A 15,425-nucleotide genomic window follows, 5' to 3' on the forward strand; every position below is an offset into this window, starting at 1 on the left:
TGTTCAGAAAATCATATACAAACATAGAATTGTATGGATGTGAAAAATGTATTGAGTAGTCGTATACTAAATGCATGCTTCCATATTTCAAAAATGCCACTGAATCTTATATAAATAAATAATATGAAACCAAATTGTTTTAAATTATTTCTAATCCCAAATCGACCCTCCCCCCTTTTTTTGGTAATATTTTATAGATCTGAGGTTTACAATATATATATCTTTTTAATTTATAAGAAAGAGTGAAACACTTTCTGTATTTGGAAGCTGGACTCCATAAATATATTAGATCGCTGAAGAATACAGCATACTGATCTATCTTCGGCGTATGTATAAACAATCTCTAGTTACTTTTCTTTTTCTTTTAATCTTTATGTTTTGCTTTTATCCCTTTTTTTTTCTAATCTTCTATCGGACTCCAATCCATGCCTTGTATTTCCAGTTTAATAGTGCAACTTCCTTAATATTCACACCAAGATGTCCCAAAAGTTCCTTCAAAAATTCTGATATTACAATACTTATAATCAACATGCAACAAATATTAGATTCCACAGACAAAATTACTCAAAAATAATAATCTTTGATTTAGGAATGTTGTAGAATATTACAAAAGAAGTATATTTAGCAATCTATGTTTAACATGGTTTTATATTTTAATTAATCATGTTTTATGTTAAGTGCAAGTTATTAAAAACTTTCATTGACTAATTGATACTTTTCTATAAAAAAAAAAATCAATGGATTATTCTAGACACTTATGACTCAAAAATCATTTTATAAAAGGATTAGATAATTTTTTTTGTCTCCAAAGAAGTCTGTAAAGTGAAGAATTAATTTTTTATCTTTTTAAAATGGTATAAACTTTTTTTCGAATTCAAGAGGTATTCCAGCATAACATAAACGATAAACTATAAGCATAAGTTTAATCATTCATTTTTTTTCTTTTGTGTACATCTTATTTATCTCATAAGTTTCAATATATATATATATATTTTTTACAACAAAAGCCCAAAGGTCTATCTACATCCATTTATTAGTGTTATTGGGAGAACAATATTAATATTATTTATAAAACATAATTTTGAACAAACTTTGGTTTGTTGCTTATAGCATTCTGACAACAAATTACATTGTTTCATATTTTTTTTATTGACCTTATGAATTACTCATAACGAATACCTAATATTCAAATCAATAAATGACGTTGAAATAACCCAATTATAATTATTAAATTCAACTTATAAAACATTATAACAGCCGTGTTCTGAGATGAATGATTAAATCTATAATACGATAGACCTGCTAATACGAAACGTTTACAAATGCTAAACGTTGCCGACCACAAGCGCTCCATGACTGAGCAGAGAATGTGCACTGCAACCTAGCATAAAATACTGTTAGAGGCAGTAAACGTGGTCTTGCAAACGTTGGCCGAAATCCCTTAAGATTTGCAATGGCTCAAAACTAACACTAGGGTAGCAATGAAACTGATAAATTTCTTTTGCGGATACCGTGAATATCGAACTTGCTTACCAATTCCTAAAATTTTGCTGGGTGAAAACATTTTCTTATAATAAAGGTGGTTAATAAGTATAGTACCAAAAATAAAATTAGAATAATCTTCATTTGAAATTCTCGAAAAATAAATCAAAACAATTTTAAATTGTTTGATTAAATTTAAATTTATAAAAAAAATTTTTTTCTATCAATTATGAACAAAAATAGATGAAGAAAAATATTTCATTAATAAAAATTGAATCAGAGTGTGAAATTCAACTCCTATCAGGAGTAGCAATAAATCTTTCAAACATAATCAAAACCTATTATTTAAAAAATGAATGGATAGTTCAGTTTAATATATAATTGATTCAAATAAAGTGTCCGTAAACTATTTTTTTTACATTTAAATTTGTTTTACAGAATTTTTAATGAAGATTGATGATTTTTTTGTTTTGTTTGTACTGGACGTATCCCAAATGTAGTACCGTAGACTGGGTTTACTTATTGACAAGTAGGGTTTTTCACCTGTAGGGTAGGTGGTCACCAGTAGAGAAAGTAATACGAAACCTGTCCTTGTTTCTTAGTAATACGTAAAATAGAAAATTAAATTTATTTTCATTTTTTTTTATTTTGGGCCATTATAATAAAGGCTAATAATATAAAATAATATACAAATAATATAAAATTAGTTATATTTAAAAAAAGCACTTCTAGATCAGAGAAGTAGATATTTGATTATTAAAGATCACTTATAATAAATTCTCAAATTAGTCTGATGAGAAAAAAAAAGATACAGGTTTGATAGATTTTATTTATCACTGGTTACATTCTTGTATCATAATTAAGTTTTCTAAAGATTTTCTTAGTGTTTCTCGGTATAGTTTGTTATGAAGATGAGAAGTTCATACAAAAACTAGCTGAAATTTACAGGAATCTTCCGCAGTCCAATCACGTAAATTTTGTGATGCTGCCTCATATGATTTTAAAATGGAATAGTATTAAGAGTCCTTTTTAAATTTGAGTGGTATAAGAGAAATATGAGGAAATCGTGAATATTCTTTATAATAAAACAACTATTAAGACTTACTCCCTCACTCATTGATCACTATAAATCAAAAATGACAACGCCTATGGAGTTAAAATTATTAATGATAGTTCTCCTTACTTTTAGAGTGCTGTATTGCTGGTTTTTGCTGCAGTATTTCTCCGAACAACTCGAAAACAATATCTGCTGAAAAATTATAGCCTCTGATCTTAGAAACGACAATAAAATCGGACCACTATTAAAAAAAAAAAATTTAATTTTGATTTCTTGTGAATTTTGTTAATATTCAGTGCCAAATTCAATTGAAACGATATCCTTTTTTATCTCAAAATATGGGAAAATAAATACGACTCACTTATAGATTACTGTCTCCCAATCTCCATATTGATATATTCTTCTTATGCTCTATATGTACAGTTTTGAAAAAGTTCTGATTCTCGAGGCTCAAATAAAACACAATTAGTTATTGAACTAATTCAAAAACTATACATCTAATGTATCATTGTTGCAGCTAATTCAAAAGGTAATTTAATACTCTATAAAACAAAATAAACATCAGCTAAATTTGACCAGTATTAACAAAGATGGAATATAGTTCTATCTTTATCTTAAAGTATTAAAGAACCTATGCCTCTGAACCAAATTATTAATGTCGATCTTCTTTACGCGGACTTAAGTTGTTTATTAAAATTTATTTTTAAAACGAAGAGGGCAAGGGTGATTAAAACCTTCCTGAGATGAAAATTTCCAGTTGTTGCTTTTATACAAAATAAGCATGATTAAGTAATAAAAGAACCAATCCATCACGGTGCCGATATAAACTTTCGAAAAATAAAAAGGTTCACATCTTATTATGCAAATCCGTAGCTCTCGTATGTAAAGTTCTCTTACGATTTAGGCAAACAGGTAAACATTAACTATGTATATGTATTCAAACTGCTTCATGGCAAAATTATAGCAATAAATTAGACTAGCTAGCTGCCTTCCAGGAACTCCGCAATAGCCTCATGATTGGGAAAGCGATAAAGCGACAGGTCGTGAGATGTTGACACGACCCGACTCACTAGGGCTATTCTCATTATTTAAGCCAATTACCAACTGACTTTATAATTGTTTAAGTTATTTTGTTTTAATTTATTGCTGAAATTTTGTATACAAAGTCAACATAATATCCTGGCATGAACACAAATTCTTGAAGTCGTTCATCACCATACAAATGCAACATTAAACTGTTGGCACATTAAAGAAAAAATTAATTTATTTTCATGTATTTAAAATCATATTGATCTATATGACAATATAAACCGTTCATGTTCAAGAATATGTTAACACTGATCCTTGATGTATATTTGAGCCTCTTTTGTGATAATAACATGCATCTATAGATTTTAGACATATTCTTAAGGCACAAATAACGCGAAAGTAACTAAAGCGATGACTAGACTTGATTAAAATAAAAACTATTATATATAATCTTTTAACTTTTTTGAGACGGGTTTACTTGTTTAAATAAAATCATTTCTAGCCAAGATAAATCTTAAATCACTTATTATTTCGTTAAATGTTCGAAGTTTTGGTCATATTCAAGGACAATCAAACACAGCTTGTATAATATATTCATTTTTAGCAAAAAAAAATTATTACTGATAAATTTTGCAGACTATTCTACCAGGTCATTAATTTCAGTCAAATCACCCTATGAAACAATAAGACAATAGGAAATCATATTAATTTAATAATAAGCTTGCCCTGGATTGTGTTTAATCAATTATTTTGTCATGTTTTCATTACTTTTTAAAACTTTTAACTACAGACTAACTTAATACTATTATCACTCTCCAGTCCTACAGTATTTTTAACCTTCCTTACTGTCAGGACAGGCATATAATTGATTTATTTTAAACTATATTTTGGTCTGAATTCTTATTTTTTTAATTGTTAAAATTTATATCAAAGTTAATTGAAAATAGTAACTTAAAATTTAACCATAACCATAAATTAATTTTTCTTAAAATCTCTGCATAGTGTTGGTTCAAATTTCTTATGTCTGTTTTAAAATTAGCTGTGTAATTAATATTTGTTGATATATAAATGGGCCAATATATTTTCTTTTGAACGTATTATTTTCTTTATGTAATGTTATTGTATTTTCAAAATCGAATTTAGATTAGATGCGTTCTGCATTATTGCTGCTTCATTGGGATTCTTCTCTCTGTTTCTTATATCATTATTGTGTTGGTACAATCTATCATTTAAGGAAGTAATAAAGAGCGTTTTAAGACTTAGCTTTGTTACAAATTTATTTAAATAAAAGAAACTATTTAGCAATTGATAAAATTTAAATAAATTAACTCTATATTGTTTTAAAGAGGAATATTTGATGAAGGTGAATCAAAACATAGAAACAATAATATTTGTTGGATATTGATAGTCTTAGCATTCGATAGTTACTTTCAACCGTCCCACTCAGGGCATTCATACATCTTTGTGTTGCACATTGCACTATAGTCCAATTATCTCGGTTTAAAAAAGAATTTTTTTGTGAAAAAAACCGTGCCCGTGTAGGCCTCGGCGCTTCGCGCTGAGGCGACATATTTCCGTGACAACGTATACTCTATGCTAATATTACATAAATATAAATTAAAATCAATCCAATGTTATATATTTGAAATAATAAACCAGTTCACATATTGAATTCAGATATTTATTTTTGCTTCGTTATACAAAATATTTATACAGTTATACTTAATTCTAAGACTTTATTTCCAATATTCTATTCATAATCGGACGATGGTAGGAGAAATATGAAATGAGTGGCATCAATTCTGCTGTGATATGCCTGGAGAATGGCAAGTCGATCACTGTTCCTCCTCTATAATCCTCTTACCCCCACCACTTCACTCTTACCCATCCCCACCACTACCTTCTCCGTTACGGGACACTTTTGCCTGCATGACTCTCAGCATCTATAATCCTCTTACCCCCACTACTACACTACTAATTACCTCCCCCACAATCTACTTCCGTTACGGGACACTTTTTCTAACATGGCATCCCGCAAAATGATTTATAAGACGTTGTCACGTCAAAAGTCATGAAAGTATTTTTCTCAACAGTTATATATATTTTTGGGATACCTATGAGTTGGGTAGGAGTAACCTCTATATGTTTGCTTCGGTAGGTATTCTACTTTAGTTACACACTGGTTCAATATTTCTTTTTCTTTCTTCCATACCAACAGTAACTTTTTCATCAATTTTTTATTTTAATTAATATAGTGGCACTTTCTTTCAACAATTTATTATTGTTATTTTTTAATTGATTATATAAAGTATTTAATTATTTAAAAAATATACATATATACTTGCTACCAGATTACACAAGATAGATATTTGAGCTATATGAATTTAAAAAAGAGCTATATTCCTTCAAGGCTTGTTTCCAGATAAAAATTTTCTGTTTGCGTAGTACTGTCACAGGAGTCATACTTGGCCTTTGCAGCTTTTTCATATTATCACGGTCAAAGTAAACCTCACCTTAATCTATTGAAAATAACAGTTACTACCCAATCAGAATTACTTTTGATTAGATTCAAAACTTCGAACTAATCAATTTCAAGTTCAGGAACAATCACAACACACAAATGTATCATAATAACGTTTCCCCGTCCAATCGCCATTAATGCTAATAAGGTGGCTAAGGTGCTAATAAGGTGACATTGAACCGTTAAGGCGTATAAGAGGAAAATATGGTCGGGGGGAGGGGCGGTCAGCAGAAAAACACAAATAAAAAAAAAATTAATTGTTTCGAAGTTTCGACCTTATTATCAGGTCTTCATCAGGGCTATAAACAAAAAAAGAGATAACAACCATCAATCAAAAAAACATAAACATAAAATAAACAATAGACTAACAAATTTGGAAATGTACAAAACAATGAATTGAAAATATAAACTAGTTGATTAATAACAATGGAATTAGGCAGTGGTAGATTGATAAAAATATACAATAACATCTTATATTGTTATTGGCAAACTATCGCGCCAAAGTTAGTGTGACTGTACTTCCATGGCAGTGAATGCTGTAATGACAGTACCGGAGTCTGCATGTTGTTTTCGCGATTTGAATTGGTATAAATATTGGACCGTACTACTTACGGACACTTATTTTGATGTGAAAAAAAAAACAATAACGAATATTGAATAATACGTGGAACACTTAAGATTCTTCATTCCAGCAATACATAATAAGGGAGTAGGACTTTTTTTATCAACGGCTTAAGCAAAGTTATGGTAGGTGCTAAACCGCCACGATTGTTTCTCCGATACATGAAAGGAACAGTCATCCACTTTTTAGAGTCAGTCTACGGCAGATAAAACAGAATAAAATTCCTATTGTTTCGGAGTTCAGTCCCTCTCCGGCTAATCTAACTACAGAGTTATATTACACTTACTAAAAATAAATAAATAAAGTAAATTAAAAAAAAATTATTATGTAATGACATATAATATTGCCCCAAACGTCAAAATATTAGCACTGTATAGAGTTATATATATATATAGCATAGTACAAATAATGATTTTACCAATAAAAAAAATATGGATCATAAAATGGTCTTTCAGAAATGTTATATGACCTTGTTTTTATACTTGCTAAATAACATATTAAAATATACAAACATACTAAAGCACAGAATTAAAATATTAAGTTTAGATGTTGTTTTATTTATAATTCTTTCAGCATAAAAAATGACAGCTTCATATTATAACCTATAACTGATTTCAATCAGGTATTACCTATTCAAACAATATTCTATGAACAATAGGTGTTTCAAGGCTATGACTAAAAAAATCATTGATTGCTAAGATAAGTAATGTATGGTACGGCATGAATGATTACGTCAAATAAGTGCCACACTCTTGCGTCCTGCTACGTTTGGAATTTGTTTTGAATTCGTAAGACGGAAGGTTCGGTATTTTAGATTTTAGATATTTGCATATTTAAAAATAAGATGGGAATACTTCAAGTAGTTACTGAGACAAATTTGTTCTAATGAATTTATGCGTAAAAAAGATTAAATTTTGAACCTATAAAGAAAAAAATATTAATTGGATTTTTTTGGTTGATCGTGTGTAATATATAAAGGGAAGATACTTAAGTAGTAATTAATATTTGAGTGATATATACATTAAATAGTTAATTACTATTTGGGTTGTTTTTGCCACACCCAGACCATCTTCCTTTTTTAAAAAAATATTAATGATAATTCAATTATCTATTCAATGAATTACAAATAATTTAATAGAATACTGCATGTTATAGTGAATATTTAAATTTTAAATAATTAGGTAAATTATAATTTAATCAGACTATTTAACTTCTGAAAGGCCGGCCGAAGTGGAGTAGGACAAACTCCTCCGGTCTTAGTGGGCTTTATGTGATTGCTTATTTTATTTGCCTACATTTCTTAGACAGCTGATCAAATATCTTTACAAATCAGTCTACTGAGGTGCATTAATCATAGTTGTGTCCTGTATATCTGACTGCAAATGTATATCAGGGCCATGGAAGTAAAAAAAAAAAAAAAAATGTATACAAATTAAAATACAACATTGGAGATAAAAATCTAGATTACAACCGTAGATTTACTTTTCATTAACAAAACAATGAAAAAAAAGTAATTGAATGATATTAATAATTAATTTAGTTCTCAGGATACACATTTTTTAATTCCTAAATTCACTTTTCTCCCTTCAGGTCCTTTTAAAACAACATTGTCAAATTCTATTTTAATTTGGCACTTACTTTTTTAGAACCGGTAATATTTATTATTGTGATCTAAAATGCCATATTTATGTGAGTTACTTTATACAGTTGAAACCTTGCTCCCAAAATTGGATTTGTAATGGGTGAAGATTAGACCAAGCTATGTTTGAAATAATTAATATTACAACGGTAAGTGTTGGTCTCACTTTCATTTACACAAAAATGTTTGTCGTTAAAACGAAAGAGAACAAATAAAATAAAATTCTTCAAAAATAAAATAAAATGATTTACTTATAAAATCAGTGCATTTTGCAGACTTCATCTTCAATAATGTAATAAGGATTAAAGTTAAACCATAAATTACCGTAATAATTAGATTTGTTTATACCCAACTTCATTTCAAAACCCGGGTAATCTAATAAAACTAAAACAAATAGCTGTTATAAATTATGTATTTAAAAAGCGAAGTAGATGAGGAAGTTAGGGGACACAGCATATCCCTACCTGATTTCTTACAAGCCCCGTCTCCAGTTACTTCTTTATGAAAATAAAATTACCATGGAGTTTATAAGGTTCGGCAGAAATTTCAACTGTAGGTGGTCTACTTGGATAATCTAACAATGACTCTGCTACTGAATGGTCTCAACCCTCTTATGGACAGCTTCTGGAACTCGATGATCACTATAAAGGAGTATTCAGATGTACGAATCTTATACCTGGAAAGAAAACCTCTTAATAAAACAAAAAAGTAAATTTGGTGACAGACACAGTGAACGGTTCTACTGCCGTTTTCAAATTCCAGTGTCTATTCTTTGGTGGAGAGGTTCATCATAAAGAGCTTCGACATGAACCTACATTGACCTATTCTGCACCAGGTATGATGTTTCGGAAATACAAAACGATATGTACTACATTTAAGACAGGAAAGGATACACTTTGGAGGAAGTTGGGTCTCTACGCAAGAAAAGAACTATCCCTACTTTAAGTTGTCAATGGTAAGAAACGAAGGAAGCTTTACTGGAGTGAATATAAAGACTGATTTCATTGTATTTGTTAATGTTTATTGATATTAGTGGCATAATAGTAGCATCTATTATTATTTCGTGTCGAATTTAGTGTGTCGATTAAGGTCGTCAACACTTCTGAAGGAAGTGTATTGACCAACAATTGTCAGCAACAATTTAAATGTAATTTGTCAGACAAATTTCTAACTGCTCGAGTGAAATAATTTGAACTACATCAACCTTCATTATAGACGAAAGTCAGGGCAACTTTCAGATTTCGATTTCTGATTATTAAAAGAATTATCCATTGAGTTAATAACTTCCGATCCAAACCGAAATATCTTTATAACAATTGAAGTGATAACTAACTACAGATGGTAATAGCTGATTCGTGCATTAATCTTTGTTGTTGAACTGTGTGGTCAGCTCTCCAACTACCTGGTTCATGACCTTACTTATTTGTGAAGGGTCTAGTGATCTCAGAAAATCTCTAGTGTGCTACGGTAGGGTATGGACGAATTTCATACTACACAGAAAGCTAAGCTTTTCCTTTAAAACTATTTTTTTGCTTACCATTGGACCTGTTGGTTACATGCACTGATTGCCTGATTCCACGTAACATGTTCAAATGAAGAGGTAAAAAATAGAAAATACTTTTGTTTTAATATTAAAAATTATATTAATTTAGAAAATAAAAATATAAATTAGAATTGGCTTAATAATTAATTAATTTTAGTCCCATTATTTAATGAAGATATCCACCGTAGGCGAGGCCATGTCCCAGACTGTATGATGGCAGAGTTAGAGGAGCGTGAACAGCGGGCAGGGCGATTGGTGCGGAGTGGAAGGCGGGCAAGGCCAATGGAGCGTGAGAAATTATAGGTGCTGGTAGAGCATGGGCGATCGGTGCTGAGAAGATTGGTGCGGAGTGGACAGCGGGCAGGGCGATTGGTGCTGAGTGCACTGCGGGCAAAGCGAGTGGCGCTGAGTGGAACAGTGGGGCAGCTGCGAAAATACCTCGCTTGTCCTTTTTGGTTTCTTCTTCCACTGGAGCTCCAGCCACGGCTGCTACGACGAAAGCGAGGACAATCTGGAAAAAATGGACAAAATATGATAGTGATATTACAAGGAATTGAGCTGCAGGTATTCAAAAATATCAAGAGGAGTACTATTATCGTGCAACGGATAATTCATAAAATTATTTTATTTCGAAGGATACTGAATCTTTGAGAATAAAACAAAAAACTTCAGTTTTGTTGGGCTAGAAATGAAGAAATATGACTTTTAATTATTGAAATACAGGATGAGATCAATTTAAGAATAATGAATCTAAGAACAGTTGCTAAGCAATGGTCTTACTACGTATTAATAGTAGTTTAAATGATACCTCCAGAGAGTGAATTCAGGCAGGGAGAGTCAGATCCTCTATTAATAGTTCATTAAGGTGAAGTATCAGAGATAGGAAGAATAAGCTCAGAAAACTACGGAAGTAAATATTAAAGTACTTTAAAATTGTTCTGAGAGGAGATATGATAGCAAATTCTTAGGAACAGCTCCAGTAGAATAGGCAGTGCTAAGGAAACGAATGCTCACTACTACTGTCATGGAATAACCATTCCCTCTGAACAATTCTTTTATTGTAAATGGAAACATAAGAAGAAAAAGATAATGATTGATGTCGAAAATTGGTAAAATGTAGAATATATCAAAAATTGGAGAATAAGAATGTAAACACAAATATATTAGTTTGTTTTATCTGCGTAATTGGCCTCCAAGAACATAATAAACGTAATAGAACAAGATGGAAACTTGATAAATATATTTTCAATATTCCGGATATAACAAAGTTGTGTAGATGCTCGATGAAAACTGTACCAGAGAATGAAAAGGAAGATTGCTCGATCAGTTTAGTTAAGAGTTTAGTAAATGATTTTTTATTAAATACAAAACTTCCTAAAAAAAAAAAAAAAAAAGAAATTTTTCTTTTTCTATCAACACGAATAAAGGAACAATTCAATATAAAAATATAAAGCGTTGTAAATAACCATGGGAACTAGATTATCTACATATCAACATACCTGGATAATAAATACTCAATTGGTGAATTTTTTATGGAAGAGAATGAGTCTTACAAAATTTTTATATTACAAAGTTGTGTAGATATTTGATGGAAACTGTAGCAGAGAATGAAAAGGAAGATCAAAATTTTTATAGACTTTAAATTTCTGGTATAATGAGAAAAATAGTATATAACCCGAATTGGAAACTCGACCAACATCCTAAATATAAATTCTCGTTTCACTCGGAAGTTGATTTTATATTTTAAAAAATACTTTTTTATTATATATATGATATATATGGAATTTATTTTGTATACCAGCAAAAAAACATTTTTGATTTATATGAAAATTCGTACTTAAGGGATTCAAAAGACGCTATAAACGAATCTGCCTTGAATGTTCCTTAAAAACTAATATTTTTTAGCCTAATTTACTGGAAGCTACTTTTGGTATAGTAATATTTTATACTCTTAAGCTCATTCAATACAAGAAACTATATTAATAGTATATATATTCGATGAAATCGAAAATTTTTCTTTTTTACTCAAAACTACCGCCGCACTAAGAACACTGATTTTTTTTTCTCGAAAATCACAAAAAAAGTTTTAGATAAAATTGCATGAAATGGTATAAACTACTCCTTCGTTAACAAATTAAAACAGGAGGGACATAAAATAAAAGGTTAGAGAAAATTTAGTTAATTTGAAACTTCTTTTTCTCCCACAAATAGGAATAAGATCTAAAAGACTTAGATATGGATTGAAAGAGCAGGCTTTCCAACTGTTGTAGTTATGTCGGATTTGCATGACATTGTGAGGATTTAGGAATTTATTTCTTATACCAACAGAAATAAGATTTTTTGATTTATATGAATATTTGTACTTAAGGGATTCAAAAGACGCAAAAAAACGAATCTGCCTTGAATATCCCTAAAACAAATGTTTTTACTGGAAGCTATTTTTGATTTAGTAATATTTTGTACACTTAAGCTCATTCAATACAAGAAACTATATTAATGGTATATAATAACCATTAAATGTTTGCAGAGACGGCGTAATAATACATACATTAATTATATTTTTGTTTCTTGGCGCAATGGCTAGAACCCCATCGACACGTGCCTAATATTTTTCGACTAAGTATTACCAAAAAAAGTTACATTGAAATTGGTGATCCCACATTCGTAGTCTCCCTTTGTTAGATGGAGTGAACAATGATGAATGACGTGAAGGTGCTAGGCGATCGTTTAGAATAATCTCAAAGGATTCCTTGTAAGTAGCTATTTTTTTAAAATGCTTTCCTTATATTTTTAAGTTGTAAAAACATTTTTAGTAATTAAAACATATTTTTAATTTAGATAATATAAAATATTGCTCCTTTGCTTCGGAACAACATTGAAAATATATTTATTTTGTTTAGGATGTATTCTAAAAATTATAAAATAAACTGGAATTACTACATTTTACAAGTAGGGTAACTTTGAGATAGTCTACTGGGGGATCCCATTGTATTTGTAATACATCAAATACAAGATAAAACACTTTTCAATCAAATATTCATTATAAGCTTTGAAACTGACCCCTACTTAAAGCATTATGTAGACTATGTTATATGGCTCATAAAGTAACTGTAATAAGTCAAAGAATCTCCTAAATGAAAATACAAGGTTATTCTCTCTTCTGATTAACTTTAAAAATTAATTGGGACATTAATATAGATTCATACATGAAACCACCAATATGCAACTAAACAAATCTTTTTTCATTTAATGATATATTAATAAAAAATAATTGTATTTTATTTTTCTTAATCGAATTAAGAGTGAGGTGCACGTTATTAAAAATATATTCATTGTTAATTCCTATGTACCATCATAAGTGATCTACTATTTTTTTTTTTTGTATTTTTGTTATTTCGAAGAGGTTGGGTAACTAGTTAAGAAGGGAGTGGTTAATATTGTTGACCTTGGTTCCATCTTATTCTAAGTTAGACCTCTGGATAGAGGAGGACCTCAGAAGGTGCTTCGGGATCTGTTAGTATCGGACGGAGTTAGTTTAACTCGAAGAATACTTACGAAGTATTTCATGTTGGTGTGTGTTGTTTGGCCGGATTAGTTCTGGTCTGACTGTCGGAGGGTCAGTACGTCTTATATAGGCCGAGGAGCAGGGCTAAGGTTGCGCAAATGGTCTCCTCTACATCCCCCACCCGGGGTTGCTCTACAGTTGACATTTCCTATCACATCTGATTCCATTGTTCATAATATGGTTTCATTATCATTAATGATAGAAATAATAATAACTTGACGTATGAAGTTGTTATATCTAAATTATAACTAAATAGTGCAATTTAACTATACACAAGTTTAATAGGCTACAATATGGAGATCAAGATAACTTGATAAAAGGGTAAGCTTGAAGGCATCGATATAAACCACAAAGGATCGAACATTCTTCTCCGATTCTTGATACTGGTTAGTAAAAGTCTTAAACCTGGATAGAAATAGTTAATCCACTTCCTTTCACACCTGATATAATAGTTTTCTTGGAACGAAGAAAATCTGGTGTGATTTTCAACACAAAACTTTCACTTGATATAAAAATTGGAATTTTAGGGTTTCTCGAAGTGAAACTAAATAAAATATGTACAATCAAAACTAACCTCCCTAGAAAACACCTGTTTAACAAAATATAACGAAACCATGTACACAGGAATAGGAAGAGAGCTGTGTCATCTTTTTCATTCCTATCTATTTTTCTTTGTTTCTCCTTCAATTATTTGTTAACTTTTTAATTTCTGTATATTACTGCTAACAATGAGAATTTATTTTAGTAATAAAAAGGTACTTTAGGTACCGTATGGGCTTTTTAAGAATGTCATTTAATCCAATGCCATACTATTTAAATAAATATAAGACCAAGCTGATATTAAATACCATTTAACTTTACATTAATGTACTGGTACTGGTATTTGGTGGGGGAAACAAGTCCGGCAAGTGGGCCTAGTGATTATTTTTGCCAACCCCTGAAAAACAGGAGGATGAAAATCGAGACCGCCGAAAAATGAATGTTTAATTGCCTGGTGGGAATCGAACCCACAACGTTCCGAACCGAGCGCACGGCCGTCACGTCCCTAAATTAATGTAAAGAATTTGATCAAAATCTTTTGAGGTACCTTGAGAAAATCGTATAAAATCGATTATAGAAACTGACACTTCCGGTCAGTCAATTCTACCGAAAATGCTGTAACATCCAGGAAAATACCTCCTTATATATTTAATTTCAGTTTTGTACGAATTTTCGTTTTTGATCTTGGCTGGTAACACACACACTCAGTACACCATTTTGCGAGTATTATATACACCTCTAATAGATAAGGTTATACTCCTCTAAAAGTGTATTTCCGTCGAATACCTGAATTCGATATTTTGCACGTTCGCAATTCTTCCCATTAGTACAGATTTAAGATGTAAAAGTAAAAATTAGAGCATAAATCATCATCCCTCAAATTTAAGCTATAATTATTTGTAATTTGAATGCGTATATTTATATATTATATACACTTAGTAATTCAACACCTGTATCACAACGGTTTAAGAGGAGTCTTGCACTCTGTTCTTACAATTAATATGGAAGTTCTTAGTATGGAACTATTTCTAGACTATCGGCTTTGCGAAGAGGTTGTCAAAATAACGTTCAACTGCCAGGTTTTTCCCTAATTAAGGGAATGCACTTTATAGAGGCTGTTTGTACGACAGGAGGGTTCCGTGAATTCAGGGTTGATCAATGATTGTTTCAACAAAATAAATAATTATCTGCCACTGTCATACTCGAACAAGGACCCGGCAGAAAGGAGTAAGATCATTCTTGCTCTTGGGTTCATTATAATTCACAATTCAAATAAACTATATGAAAGAATATAATATTTTCTAAAATCAGTTTAGAATCAAGTTGTGTTATCTTTGTATGTAAACTTTTTAATTAAAAAAAAAAAGTAAATTCCATTCGCATATGTGCTAATGATTCGTTTTTGTTTTACAATATGTTCGATTAAC

The 15,425-nt window shown here is 30.3% G+C and overlaps 1 non-coding gene across 1 annotated transcript; it reads right to left on the reverse strand.

The window, feature by feature from the left end:
• Positions 1 to 10,040: 10,040 nt before the first annotated feature.
• On the reverse strand, positions 10,041 to 13,558 carry LOC106678928 (uncharacterized). The gene is made up of 2 exons (XR_010844833.1): positions 13,449 to 13,558; positions 10,041 to 10,404 (listed from the first exon to the last, which is right to left on the reverse strand). It is a non-coding gene; the product is annotated as an uncharacterized protein (transcript).
• Between the last annotated feature and the right edge of the window lie 1,867 nt (positions 13,559 to 15,425).

This window comes from Halyomorpha halys, unplaced genomic scaffold, assembly GCF_000696795.3.
Source record: "Halyomorpha halys isolate HHAL.00 unplaced genomic scaffold, Hhal_1.1 Scaffold169.1, whole genome shotgun sequence".
Lineage (NCBI taxonomy): Eukaryota > Metazoa > Arthropoda > Insecta > Hemiptera > Pentatomidae > Halyomorpha > Halyomorpha halys.